Raw genomic sequence first — 15391 nt, 5'->3', positions numbered from 1 at the left:
GCAGATGCAAATAGCTCAATCAAACTCCCATTTGGTACAACAAAAAGATTTGATATCAACCGTGGGATCCGGCAAGGTTGTCCAATTTCTGCATATCTTTTCCTTCTTCCTATGCAGTTACTCTCTATTCATTTTAAAAACAGCAGTGTAATGGGTCTCTCTATTGCTGGCAGAACATTATCTATTACTCAACTAGCGGATGACACAACACTTTTTTTAAAGGATTAATATCAAGTTGATGAAGCTCTCAAAGTTGTCAATACTTTCTCAATAGCCTCTGGTCTTAAACTCAACATTCCAAAATGTGAACTTCTCCCCGTTAAATTCTGCACAGATATTATTATATCAGGTGTTCCTGTTAAAAATAAGGTTAAATATCTTGGTATTATCATTCAAAAAGACCAAGATGCCAGATTATCTGAAAATTTTGACCCTCTTATAACTGCAATACAACATAGATTTAATCTTTGGCTTCAAAGAGATTTATCCATCACTGGGAGATCCTTGGTAGCCAAAGTTGAAGGCCTCTCCAGACTTATTTATGCAGCTATGGCACTTGATGTTTCAAAAAAATTATGCAGAAAAATTGATAAAATATTATTTAACTTCATTTGGAAAAAGAGAATACATTATATTAAAAAAATGTAATGATAAACAAGTTGTGTTCTGGTGGCCTAAATTCTTTAGATTTCACTTCCTTAAATGCGTCTTTTAAAATCAAATGGATCAAACTCTTTTTAAAAAATCCCAATTCAATTTGGAATTTTATTACCAACCATATCTTTAACTCACTTGGAGGAATGCACTTTCTGCTAAGATGCAACTACAATATCTCTAAATTACCGATTAAACTCTCCAACTTTCATAGTCAACTCTTATCATCTTGGTTAATGATATACTCTCACAACTTTTCTCCCCATAAATATCTCATTTGGAACAATCAGGATATTAAATTTAAGAACAAATCATTATATATTCAGAAATGGGTTGATAGAAATATTTTACTTGTGAGTCAGTTACTGAATGATAATGGTCAATTATTTTCTTACAAGGAATTTTTGTCTGTTTATGATTTTCCTGTCACTCCAAGAGAATATGCTGTAGTTTTTGATGCAATACCAGATGGGGTGAGAAGGTTACTGGTGTCTGCTCCTAAAGGTAGAAATTGTATTATTCCAGAACTAAACCCTGCTAGCATATACATCGGTAACACCTGTCCTTTATTGAGTGATAAAGCCACAAATCAATGTATTAGACAAATTATTAAAAGAGATATTGTTTCCAAACATGCAGCTGTATTTTACTGGAACAATATTTACAATGATATAGACTGGAAAAACACTTGGATTCTATCAAGGAAATTTATTATTACTAATAAGATAAGAGAAGTTACTCTTAAGTTGATCCACAGATGTTATCCGGTAAAGACAAATCTGGTTAAATTTAAAAAAAATATCGATACTCTTTGTACTTTTTGCAGCAATGCAGAGGAAACAATATGTCATTTATTTTGGGAATGCACTTATACACATGTATTTTGGATTGATCTAAATAACTTTATAAACACCGAAATTGATCCCTCATGTAAACTGAAGTTTCAACATATTCTATTTGGCCTCTCACATACCGATAAAATAATTCCAGGGAAAAATATATTATTAATCTTCTGATTATTTTTGCCAAATTTCACATACATTGTACAAAATTTTCTCAACAGCGTCCAAACATAGTTGCTTTTAAAGCCCTGTTTTCCAATTATCTGGAGAATCTTAAGAACAGTACTAACTCCAAAGCATGTAAAACACAAGAGCTGTGTCGAATATATAGTTTCACTTGACTTACATGTTGTTTATTTATACCTTGAGCACAATTTTTTATTTTTTTATTTTTATTTTTATTTATTTTTATTTTTTTTTTATTTTTCTTTCAGTTATCTTGTTTATCTGTTTTCTCCTAAAATATACCTTTTTGTTTACGTACTTGCATTTGTATACATAACTTGTTCAAAATACTACAAGCTATGAAAACTTTCATACCCTTTCTATATTCTACATCACTATGTATGTTCAATTGTCTAAATTAAAAAAAAAAAAAAAAAAAAAAAATCAAAATTAGCGCCTATCTCCTTTCCCTAAACGTCATCGTGAGAAGGAGAATTGCTAAGGTCTTGATGCATTCTCAATCATCCAGGGAAGTAAATCTCCAAAAGTTGAATATGTTCATCTGGACGTAGCGTTTTGTGGGAGAAACGTTTCGTCACTCATCCAAGTGACTTCTTCAGTCTCAGCTGACTGCAGGTTTCCCCAAACCTTATAAACAGTACATTTGCATAATGACTGAAACCAGCCCACTGAAGGAACAATGGGCTGTGAGGTCAGTTCCTTAATCATAATTATGCAAATTCCCATGACCATTGATCAACAATCACTGACCAAAACCCACTGATCAAAGAACACCGATCAAGGTGAAGCTCTCGCCAGCCACCCCGCCTCGGACCGGCCGCCCACCCTCGCCGCCTCGATCGGACTACTCGTCTCCTGCTTCCTATCTGGCACGGATGTGGTCAGAGGACGAGGAGCCGGTCACCATGGAAAATAAAGTTTTGTCCACGGCCGCTTCAAAGAGGAAGCGGCCTTCACGCCGCCGTCGCGCATTGCTACGGCCTGTCTTGCCCTCCACTGAGCAACACGAGGATGCTGTGGGGGGCATGGATTTTGACCCCGAGGAGCGGCAGCGCGCCACAAGCGCGCAACTAGAGGAAGAGCTCTGGTGGGAGCCGTGGCTTGCTCCTGACTATGACGAGAATTTCCACGGTACACGCCTGGCCCTTGGGGGCCTCTGGAGTTGCCAGGAGCTCCTGCCTACCCTCCGCCAACACTCGCCTCCCCAGCCTCTGCGACGCTGCAGGAGGCCCCACCGTCTACTTCAACGGGTCCACAGCCAAGAAAAAGCGGCGTTCGCGTCGCCGTCACACCGCCCAACACTCGGAGGTGAGTGAAACTGTTCTGTCACCCCAAGTTACCTCTGAGTGGAAGGCGTGTGAAGTAAATACAGACTTAGCCAGAGATATGGCTAGTAATGAACTATTAACCAAGCTACAGTCTAGAGACAGTTCTTCTCAGTCAATCACGAATAATTCCCTCAATCCTGCAGGGACCTCAGAATCTACACCAGGGGTCGGCAACCTTAGGCACGCGTGCCACCGTTGGCACGCGAAGGGTTAACTGATGGCACGCACGACCATAGCTGGACTGGCCATCGGGCATTTGCTCGGTGGTCTGATGATTTTTTTTTATTTATTTATTTATTGTTGTAACGATATAATGAAAGGTGGTGGATTGGCCAGATGCTGGCCGGTGTGTAAAAATAACTCAGTTGTTTGGTGGTGGCTGTGGCGGAGCTTCCACAGATTCAGTAAAATTAACAAGTGGTGGAGGCCAGCAGGTGGATGAGGGAGAGGGGAGGCAGGAGGAGGAGAGACCCGAGGCAGCCGCCAGTCCGAGTGTCAGGTGAACTGAACTTCAGGTAAGAAGTTATGACGTGCAGTCTATCTGGGTCAGATATAAACCAAGTTTAGGTGGAGTTTATTTTTGTTGTGCTGACTTTTTACAGTCAGTTACAATAACTCGTACTGCGTACTAGCTAGCATGACGGAGTTTCTATACAGCTGGGTGGGCGCTTTACTGATAGTGAACTTATTTTATTCATAAGGTTAGTTAGTGAAGTTGCCAACCGTCCCGTACAAACGGAATCGTCCCGCATTCAGAGAAATTATTACGCGTTTCGTGTTGAGCTGAGAAGGAACACAGTTTGTCCCGGATTTTAGCTTGAATGAAAAGAAAGCTTCTGTGCAGGGCCGTTGCTAGCCATTTGGGTGCCCTAAGCACAAATGCTTTATGGTGCCCCCCCGCCACTGAAAAAAAAAAAAAAAAAAAAAACATTAATACTTTTGAATTTCTCAGTGGAATTTGTTTAATTAAATAACAACAAACATGACAGTTAAACAAATAAATAAGGTTAAAGGAGGTTAAAAATACTGTTACAAATAAATACTGAAACAAAAATTGAACATTGGAACAAGAACAAAGAGCCTGGCAATAATGTGTAATTTTTTTTATAAAAAAATAATATATATAATATAATAGTATTATTATTAATATATTTACAAATAGTTTCACAATAGAATTTAAATAAGAAACTTAAATAAGAAAAATAAGAATTTGAACACAAAAGCCACATTCCTTAAGTAACTATGTTAAACATTTTTACAATTAGTTGTCAGAGTATGCCCTAGAGAGGCACACGCCTGCATTTTCTGGTTGCAAAATCAGCTATAAGGTCATCATATGATAGCTTCTGAGCCACGTCACCATTGATGCTGATAACAGCCAGACCACTTAAACGTTCCTGCCCCATTGATGAACGCAGGTACGTTTTAATACCTGTGTCACCAGTGTCACTTTCTGATAGTCTCTCAGTGACAGGACTCTCAGTGGTACTTGTGTATGGAACTGTACCTGAACTGGTGGTTGATGGTTCTTGTTCTTCTTGGCTAGGGATTGTTGCAGGGTCTACAATGGCTGGTGGTTGATGTCCAGGGATGGCACTACTACTGGATGGTTCATCCTGTCCTTGAGATCCTCCTTGAACATATTTAAGCATTGACCCTGCATACAAGAGAAAATATTCAGGGATTTTACAGAAATACAATTTTGAATCTACAGTAGGCCTACGAAAAATTGCATTATAAGACTAATAAATTAAGTAAGTCACTGGTACATTTAAAAATTACTAACTATATTTTACATGTATAGATTTTCATAATGGCAAATGGCAATATAAACATGCTGTACATAATTTGATATAAATGCGCAAGTAGGAAATCTATATTACTGGAATTTTCATATCTTATTTATGCCGCATAAATAAGATATGCGTCTTTATAGATATCCTGAAATGCAGCAACATACAAAGTAATCTTGTCTAATCTGATAATAATACTTGACTGCATCACTGACCTATCCCAAAGTTAAGGTTAATCAGTAGCATGCATGACGTTAGCCAGCTAGCAACCTGAGGAGGGAAATGCTAGTCTCACGATTGCTAACGTTATCTGAAAACCGTCAATTGAGTGACCATGATGAGTTGCTTTTAGTAGTCCATTCTATATTCATATCCACAACGTAAACAAACTACCCAACATCAATCATTTGCAACATTTGTTAACACAGTATGAACACTGCTAACGGGAGCTATCACAGAGTTGACGGACATGAGCGTGCAAGCAAGGGCTACAATAATGAACTTTTTTTATTATTATTATTTAAACATTGCCTTACCGGCAAGCGACGCCTGAGTTTCATCACGCTTCCTCTTCTTCTTTCTTTTCTCCGCTCCCGACTCCTGTTGCCGTTTCGAGGCCATGTTCAAACAGGTGTTTACCAATACCGAATTGAGGCATTATAGAACAGACCACTGGGAGTGGGGGGGGGGCGCACCAGGAGGAGACTGGAGACAGGGCACAAAGCAGATTCACCCCTTTTCTCGGGAAAATTGTTTTATGTTGCTTTTGTATTGTTTAACCATATTAATGCATATGATATTTATAGTATTAATATGGTTTACTTTTTTTTTTTTTTACGACCCTGATCTTTTTGGTGCCCTACCGGCCATTTGGTGCCCTACGCAGTGTGCGTTATGTGCGTTTGCGGAGCTACGGAGCTGCTTCTGTGCCAGACATAAATATATTAGGGATCTGTTTACTGCTCACAGGGGGCACTGTGACACTGAACGGTAATATGAACATCTGCCATTTGAACAGGAGAGGGGACAGGAAATGAGAGAAAACATAATGCAAACAAGAATTATTTGTTTTCTTTGTTTGTTTGTTTTTAATTCAAATGTAGCCCAAATAAAAAAGCTGTCTACCAGTGTGGAGCTTATTGTGTGTTTGTTGTTCTCTCATCAGGCAAAACTGGCTTTTTAGTAAGTAAACTGACTTAATTTGAGCTCTGAGTCATGGTGTGGTTTGCTTAGCTTAGCATGATGGCTGTAAACAGTGTGAGCAGCTAGCTTGTCTCTGTCCACAGTCACAGATAAAGAGCAGCTGTACCTGGGCCTCCTTGTTCTGATGGTTGTTTGTCCATAACTGACGTCTTCAGTTCTCACTGCTGAGTAGATCACAGCTGAATCAGTCTCTGTACAATAAACACATTAAAATTACTGCAGGTACAACTGCAACAGTACTGTGATGTTATTAGACTACAGTGAAAGAAATATTTGTTGTTTTTAATGCAGCTTTTGAAGATATTAAGTGTTGCGTTTTTATAAACCACAGTTTTTTTTCCATTCTAACACGTCTGCTGTGAAACTCAGAGTGACCACAAAGAACTGGGTTTAGTTTCTGAGAAAAAGGCAGGTGGACGACCACAAAGCTGCATCTTCTTCCAGTGCACACTGACACTCTTCACCGCAGAGCTCAAAGCAAACATGATTATTAACCAAACCAGAACACACTGCAGTGAGAAGCTCATCAGCTTCACACTAACTCCAGTCTAAAGGAAGCTGTTGTGGTTTTACCTGCAGAAACACTTTAAATTGTCCTTTTTTGTGTCTCATGTTAAAAAAGTTCAACCTCTTAACTCGTGTTTGTACCAAAACCAGATATCAGACACGTCTGTGCTGTTTGTGATGTTTTAGCTCAGTGACAGCACTGCTGAGAGTTCAGTGGGACAGATGTGGTCCAAAAGAGATGAAGACGAGCATCATTTGGGCCAAAAAAACTCTCTAAAACAAATCAGCATGAAAACACAGTGCAGGTAACCGACTCACACAGCATCATGCAAACACTCAGTACAGAAGAAAAACAAAGTCTGTGTTCAATATTTTCTGTCTTAGAAAACTTTGATCAGCTGTTTTACAAAGAGAATAAAATCGTCTGATTATGACTGAGGAATAAAGTTTTCTGTGTTCAGCAGGAGGAACAGAGACAGCAGTAAGTCCTCTTGGTTTAATAAACGTATGAAACCGAGGAGGAAGTGAAAAGATTCCTTTTAAAATGGGAGTTTTTTCTTTTCACTGTCACCAATCACAGAGAGCCATCTGATTGTTGGAAATTACTAAGATTAGTGGCAGGAAACTTGACTAAAGCATGACTGTGATCATTGCTGCCATGACAGGAAAGCATCAGTTAAACAGTTAAAAATCTACCTCTGGTTCGTTTGAATGGATGTTGTTGTTGATTTGATGATGTATCATAACTGTTTGTGGTGTCACTGGTGATGTCATCGTCTCCATCTTCTTTATCTGCTCAGATAAACCAAAGTAAACAAAATGATATTATGTAAGAATCTAAAAGGAGCAAATGATGACATGTCCACAGGATCTAAACAAAATATTACAAATTGTAAAAACCTTCAAGTTTCCTTTGAACACATCCTCTCACCAGCAGAACCAGTAACACCAGTAGAACCACAACACAGGATGATCCAACAAATGACAACACGGAGATAACAGGAGGAGAGGTGGATGTAGGTGGAGGTGTGGATGTAGGTGGAGGTGTGGTGGTGTGTTTGTCTAAAATAAAGCAAACACAGTCATGAAGTTGTCGTCACATTGTGAATGTTGAAAGCTGCAGAAACACAGACAGGTGAGTGTGTCACCTGTGACAGTGATCCAGCTGGATGGAGACCAGGGGCGATTTTAGCCCACTTTTGGGGGTGCTTTGATTCATTTTGGGGGTGCTTCAGCACCCCCAAAATGAATCAAAGCATCCCCAAAGATTTCTTACTTTTTTTGGACAATATTTGCTGTCTGTCTGACACACTGCTAAAAATATAAAAACCATACAGTACTTGGTTGAGACATAACATTTTAACAACAAAAGTATAGATACCCCCCCCCCCTCCCAAAATGGTTTGTTCCAGCTCGGCTCTCCGCTGCTCTGGCTCCGTTGCTGCCAGAGCCATGCTGGCTGAGACGCAGCGGAGCGGAGGTTTAAGTGCCTGGCTTAAAACAGTACATATTAGCTGCATTTAACCTTCAGTTACTCTTTATATAGTTAGGTAGGAGTCATAACATGTTTCTTTTTAGCTGAAAAACATTACACCCAGGTAACCTGCAGTGTTGAAAACATGTTTTCCGACGATGTTTGCTACCCTACAATCCGTCCTGCTCTGTAGTAAAATCAGCGACATTTGACCTTCCCGTTACAACCATTGAAATGTATACAGCCTATTTAAAATCTAAAACTTAAAATTGTCCGTAGCCTGCTGTTGTTACCACTGTCCTGTTTGAAATGGATACTAACTAGCTAACTGACTGGGTGCCCATTAACCTTATAACTCCTGTTGTGTGTGTGTGTGTTTGTGTACAGAGAGACAGCCAGGTTCATAAGGGATATAAGGAAGTTTTTTCAAAAAAAGGAGCCACATTCAGGTAAAAGTGTAAAATCAAATGATCCGTCAATAAAGGATAATGTTGGATCAGTGTTTCAATATTTATATCTTTTATTAGATGTTCATGTGGTTTGGTTATTTGCCTTTTGGTTGAAAGTAGACTGAGAGAGGACTTTTTGTTAGTGATCTTAATAGTATTTTTCATATTAATGTAATTTTTCATATCAGTCCAAAGACGGAGAGAGGAAAGAGGGGAACGTGAGGAGAAAGTACAAGGTCAGGAAGAACCAGGTAAGAAAAAAGACAGGGAACAGTGACAGGCAAAACAGAAACTGTTAAACTGACAAAGAGAAAAAACCTGATTTTACTCATACAATCTGGAAGTTGTGTTCTCCCTATATAAAAGCTGCGATACAGAATCTGCAAAACAAACTGGGTTGAAACATTTTTGACCGTCTTTAACAACATTCCAACATAACATTATAATTGATTGGGGAGATTAAAATTAATGATATATTTTTATGTGGTTCAGCCACAACTCTACTAAAACCTCAGCCAGTAATAGGTAGGCCAACTTTTGGACCGTCCAGTTGTCTGTATGACTGCCGCAGTACAGTATCAGAAAGTGCCAAACGGTGCCCTGGTGGAGTGAGGAGCTGTAAAGAGAAGCAGAGCGCTCTGTTTATATTCTAAAAGTGTTTTAAGCTAGCTTGTTTCAAAGCTTCTGTACTGCAGCTTTAAATGTTTTCCAAACACTTATCAGTGTTTCTCAAACTTTTTACAGTGTGTACCACCTGAGAAAAATGTCAAGCTCTCCCAAGTACCACTATGAAAACATGAAACTCATAAATCTTACAACACAAAATTAGTATTATTAAATTAGTAAAATTAGTATCTGCAGTAAAGATTTTTATTTGTAATAATTTATTCTGTTTTGGGAGTGTTTTTTATGTATCTGTATTATATTATACATACACATTAAAAGTGAATCTCTGTCCAAATGCACTCAGTTTACTTCTTACTCACTATGAGCATTATTCATTATTCTCCCCTAGTAATTAAGATTAGGATATGTATTTTTTTTTTTTATTCCAATCCATTCTTCTTTTGCAGAATTTAAATAACCTTTATCAGATTTGATGGTTTTGTTACAGACTTTTCAAAAAAAGTGTTTTGCCTTTCTTTCTCAAATGTGGGGATTAAATTGTGTTAAAATGTACAAAACAGTGATGTCATGTTTTGAGACGGCGACCCAGGCACAGAGAGACTTGATGAATTTAAGAATCATATGATTTACGAAAGAAATTTGCAGACTTGCACAGAGATTGTGAAATTATGATGACTGATAACGGAGATGAAGACAACAGACGATGAGGACAGGGAGGAACAGGGGTTTAAATGCACCCAGGAGAAAGTCAGAGAGAACTTGGGACAACTGGAGACATTTAAGGATACGTGTAAAGTTTATCTTGCCTGGCTGGGCTGCTCTCTGGGTGCTCAGCACCCCCAAAGCTCTAACCCTAGAATCGCCCCTGATGGAGACTCTCCATGACCGCTGATGTCACACTTGTAGAGGCCTTCATCAGACCTGGAAACATGCTGGATGGTCATGTGACCTGTAGGCTGCTTCCTGATGAGGGAGCCATCTTTATAGAAAGCAGCTGGGAGGTTGGAGGGAGTGGTCTTTGTTTTACAGAGCAGAGTGACGTCATCTCCCTCCATCACAGGGAGGACAGGACTCTGCAGGATCACTGATCCACCTCAACACAGAGACAAACTACAGCATTTCATCCATTTACACACAGCTTCATCAACACTAACTCCACACACTCAGCTTACCAGTGACTGTCAGGTTAACCATGTGTCATCCAGGGAAGGACTGACTCTATTTGGAAGTTATTTTTTGTATTTTTACTGTGTTTCAGTGTGGAGTGTCTTTATTTATATTTTCTGTATTGCATGTTTTGGTTATATTTCTGTGGAGTGTTTTATTTATGTTGCATGTTTTATTGAACATATTAACTTCCCCTGGAGAGACTCCGCCCACTTCCAATCACAAATCCGATACACCTGGAAGGGCACAGAGGTGAATAAGAGGGCCTACAGACTACTGACAGGCAGTGAGGCAGAGACAGAGCGGCAGAGATGGCGCAGTGAATAGTGTCAGGCAGCGGCGCCTGCAAGCCCGTGGAGAGGCTGGGAGAGCTTGGCAGGAAGCGAGCCAGGAGGATAGAGTGCGGACAAGCAAGGACGCAGAGCAGTCCGACTGCTCTAGCAACGGAAGGCCCAGCTTGTGTCTGAAAGGAATTGGAGGCGGCGAAGCGGGCCGGTGTCGATTGGTCGGTCATAAGGAAGCAGCGGGCAGAGTTGAGAGCTCTGCCCACCCGGGGTAAGTCTTTTGACTTATCCCCTCTACTGAATAGCAACTCCCTAAAAGAATAGTGACTGTGCTGCCTTTCTTTCCTTAGCGCACCGGGGCTCAGACGTGGAGAGAAAGGCGAAGACGCCGCTGGGTTTCCCTCTGTATCGCTTCAGTTGATTTTTAATTAGTGACTTTTTTCCACCTCCTCTCATCACGGCAACAAACACGTTGTAAAGCAGGTGTAGTATAATTTAGCCAGCAATGAGAGTAGGTTCTAGGGCGCTTCATTTTGATGGGAACAACAGAATCAAGAATAGAACAGCAAAAAGATAACAAAATATGAGCATAACCATCAGATGAGCGAACTGAGCAGCATTCAGGAATCATAAATGCCAAATCTAAAAAAGACACAGCAAACTTTGACACAGCTTCAGAGCTGAGTACACATAGCGGACGAGAAAGAGCTCCAGACTGCGGTCCAGCGGCAGATAAACCAATATCAAAGGAAATAGGAAAATGATCTGAAATCCCAGCGTCATTTATATCCTTAATACAGATATCCAGGCCATACGTGAAGACCAAGTCCAAAATATGGCCTTTAACGTGGGTTGGTTCATTTACCTCTGAAGGAGGTTAAAAGAGTCCATTAAATCAAGAAAGTATTTAGCAAGCAGGTCATCCTTACAACAGATGTGTATGTTTAAATCACCAAGAATAAGAACAGAATCATATTTAAAAAGAACGGAACCCAAGAAGTCGGCAAAGTCCGAGATAAAAGACTTATTATATTTGGGCAGCCGATAGACCAACACACACAAAGTGGTCGTGGAAGCAGTCATCTCCAATAACTGAACAACTAGCAAAGTTAGGTGAGGAACGTTGACGAACATTATATACGTTTTTAAAAACCGAGGCTAAACCACCTCCCCTACCAGAGACCCTCTGTGAGCTAAAAAAAGCACAGTCCAAAGGAAGAAGTTCAGAGAAAGGGATGAGCTCACCCGGGCGTATCCAGGTTTCCGTAAGGAATAAAACATCAAGGCTGCTAATAGAGAAGAAGTCATTTAAAACAAAGATCTTGTTTACCAGCGACCTGACAGTAAACAGTGCCACCCGTGAGGGGGTACTAAGTCACCTCTAGAATCACGACATGGAGTGCTTAGATTGCCTCGACAAACTCCCCGCCGGTGCGACGTTATCCAAATCCAAGCAGGAAAGCGTGTCGCAGAGCAGGCAGAGGCTTGATGATCAACTGGGTAAATCCAGCGATAAGTAAGCAGCTTAGCGTCAGAGCAATCCAGGGATGAGGGAAAAAATTATGGAGTGTCCAGATTAACATTTACATGGTCCGTAATTCTGGCTCTGAGAAAGGCCCTGAGACGGACGCGATGGCCATTCCTTCTTCCCCGCTTCCTGTAGCGTTTCTTGAAGGAGATTAGGGAGCGTTAGGTAGGAGAAGCCACAGGACAAATCCAGTTATGGTAAATTAGCGCTGCCCACACTCCAGCAGGGGTCAGCCCGTAACGAATGGAAAGAATGAATATTTAAAAGTGTTTGCCTGTCATATGTAATCAGTCCACAACCAATAGATAAACATACGACAAGAAAGATAATGATAAAAAACACAGTGCCAAGGTCCATAAGGGAAGATAAGGTGAAAATGGAGGGTAAAAAACATCGACAGACACAGACGAGGACGGCAAGCCAAGCACACCGGCGCCATCTTGGAATGTTCTCACGCTGGAGTCAGCGACACTCAAAGACCTTCAGAGTGTCTGATTGAAACATCTTCAGGCTCTGACCTCAGAGGAGGGACCAGAAGGAAACTGTCAGATCATCATTGTGATCATTATTGTCTAAACTTCATTAAGCAAGCCTGAATAAACATGTGTGTGTCCATAAAAGCCTGAAAATGTTGGTGTTTTAGAACTCGACATGCAAAGTGATGTCAAGAAAACAATGATTAACAACTGAATCGAATATCCATGATTATGTATTATCGGAAACTGAGATGAAAATCAGACATTATTGATCTTCTGGAGAAAATTCACAAAAATATTCAAATAGTTTCTTCTTCTCCGACAATGGTTTTTGTTTTATTTTTGTTTTATTTTTTTCTTCAAAACAAAAAAAAAGTGTGTGTGTAACAATGGTTTACTGTGTGAGATGTACTGTGTGTAAAGATCCAAAAGGTGGCAGCAGAGGAGCTTCTGTTTGTCCAAGAACACCTTATGGTTTTTGTCTGACGTTTGACATTTAAGATTACAGGAGGAAAAAAGAAAATATTTAAGTTTATGGAAAATGAATCTGTTTAGAGTCATGCAATGTGAACAGGATGGACTCTGGACGTGTTGTTGGTCCAGAAAGACAGGAGTGTCGTTCAAGTTGATTACGGCTTCTGGGAAAACAGAGGTATACAGTGATGCTGGTCTGGTGTGAGGGGTGGAGGCTGGTTGCTTTCCTTAGATTGTATAGCACCAGGAACAGGACTCTAAGATGCTGCTGCCTCCATTTTCTTTCAGGTCTGAAATGCAGACATACAGAAAGTGTCCTTAAAGGGCTCAAAACATCTGTCATTACCTTCTATGTGACAGCAGGACAGCACTGATCCCTCAAGGCTCACTCACTGGACCGTGTTCACAATCTCATCGCAGTTTTCAGTTCCAGGTGAGAAACAGAGATTTTATCTTAGCCAGTTAAAAATAAATAAATAAAAACCCCATTACAGTCATCAAACATACATCATACAAACACACAAGTCAGTTGTCATCATTTAAATGATTTGCCTAATGCAGGGATGCTGTGAAGTGATCCTGAATGACGCTAAAGCTTTTATCCGGTGTGTATTTGTTATAATCAGTCAGTCATATCCAAAACCAAGACTTATTAAATATGTTTCTGCCACGAATACAGATTATTCCTCATTAATTTATTATAACCTCTTAGTAAAAAATAGGTGCAAATATTTTGGCATCAAATATTTAAAGGCTGGCTGCTCTCCAGTTTTCTTGTATTATGTGTCTTTGGTTTGCAGCCATTGGAGGACTCCGGTCCAGCCCACCAAACCTCTCACTCTCTCTAGTGTGGAGTTACAGACCTGTTCTCTCACTCAGAGACTTTCAGCTTCATCTGAACCGTAAAGGTTAATCTCATATAGTCTCGTCTGAAGCTCAGATTCTGAGTTTAACACTGCTGACATCAGCACATGATCTATAAAACCTGATGATGTCATCAGGCTGGCGTCACCATGATGTCACAAACACATGATAAAACATCAGTTTTAGTAGAGCCTCTTGTTCTCTCCTGTAGTCTGAGTGTACCCATTTTAACAGTGAGACAGCACTGCCACCATGAGGTCAAACTGGAGCATTGCAGATAATAATTCTCAGCCTGAACACTGTTGGAACATCAGATTTTTATCAGAGCTAAAGGCAATAATTAGGCTCCAACCTAGTGCAGAGGCTACACCTGATGTTAATAAAAGCCTTTCTATGCAGCCTTGAATAAATATCTATGTAATATCAGCACTTTATGCTCGAGTTGAAAAGCACTTTATGAAACTGGTCCATTTACCATATTTAATGATTTGGGGATGAGACAAACTCCAGGCTTCATACCTGAACCAGCTAAATGACACTATTTACACTATTTGACTTTTTTATTATCACAGTAGATACCAAACATACATCTGTACCAAAACTGAATTCAGTTAGCTATTAGCTTGTTTTGTGTAATACATACTATTGGTCATTTTTATGTGTCCCATGATTGATAATCAGTCGGGAAAAATACTAAGATGGCAGTCACTGGACATAGTGGATTTATGGGCTAAAGATACGATTTACAGGTTTCATGGTCTGACTGTGTGGATGCTGAGGGTGTAGCTGTCTGATATTCAGATTTTTCTGTTTGTCTGTCACAGTCGACATTTTGTTGGAGATGATGAATTTGAATATGAAATTACTTTAAAATTTTGACAAATTTGACAAAATACAGTTTAACACGAGTTTTTGAATCCATGTTCACAGACTGTGTCTCGTCTGATTACAAATTTAACTTAATAGTTGAGAGCAGTGAGTTCAGTTGAGTCCAAGTATAGAGTATTTAAGTCGAATGGACTGAGAAATCTCAGTGCGGACCATCTTTAAACAGAAGCTCTGTAATTATAATCAATGTTTTCTTCTAATCTTTTTTTACATTTTTATTTGAACATTAGCATGCATCTACAAACGTATTTCCCAATTGAAATAAAATCAAGTGGAATTATGTTTATTTTCAGTTTTAGGGCACAAACTGGTTAATAACCAAAGTGAACACAGTGATGTGTTACACTATAAAGTTTGTGAGGTGAACTGCCCTAAAAATCTCAGCGGAGCAACTGGCTCAGTCTTAAAGCAGTGATTGGTTTGTGGTTTGTCCTGGTCCCTGCTCACGTTCTGTATTAAGGGCTCATTTTTCCTTTTTCCTTGTTGTTGGTCTTTGTTTGTCTCATTTGTGGTAAATGTGTGTGTGTGTGTCAGATCTCAAAAATAAAAGAAACAATATGTTTCATTTTCATTTCTGTGTTCATGAAAGACCAGCCACCAGTGATTATACAGTGTTTCTGTTTTTACTATTAGACAAACTAAACAAT

General features: G+C 39.7%; 1 protein-coding gene across 2 annotated transcripts in view; it reads right to left on the bottom strand.

The window, feature by feature from the left end:
- Positions 1-11309, bottom strand: part of LOC134624790 (zinc finger protein 665-like) — a 44588-nt gene extending 33279 nt beyond the window's left edge. Inside the window, exons 1-4 of one of the 2 annotated variants that reach the window (XM_065470348.1) lie at positions 10236-11309; positions 9870-10156; positions 7210-7305; positions 6113-6197 (exon numbers count right to left, since the gene is read on the bottom strand). The gene's annotated coding sequence lies outside the window, so the exon portion shown is untranslated. Of the gene's footprint in view, positions 1-6112; positions 6198-7209; positions 7306-9869 lie in introns of both variants that reach the window. The other variant, XM_063469847.2, reaches the window with a different exon arrangement.
- Positions 11310-15391: the final 4082 nt, after the last annotated feature.

This window comes from Pelmatolapia mariae, linkage group LG3_W (genome assembly GCF_036321145.2).
Source record: "Pelmatolapia mariae isolate MD_Pm_ZW linkage group LG3_W, Pm_UMD_F_2, whole genome shotgun sequence".
Lineage (NCBI taxonomy): Eukaryota > Metazoa > Chordata > Actinopteri > Cichliformes > Cichlidae > Pelmatolapia > Pelmatolapia mariae.
Note: the sequence above shows the minus strand (reverse complement) of the source record. Positions and strands in the feature narration are given on the sequence as shown.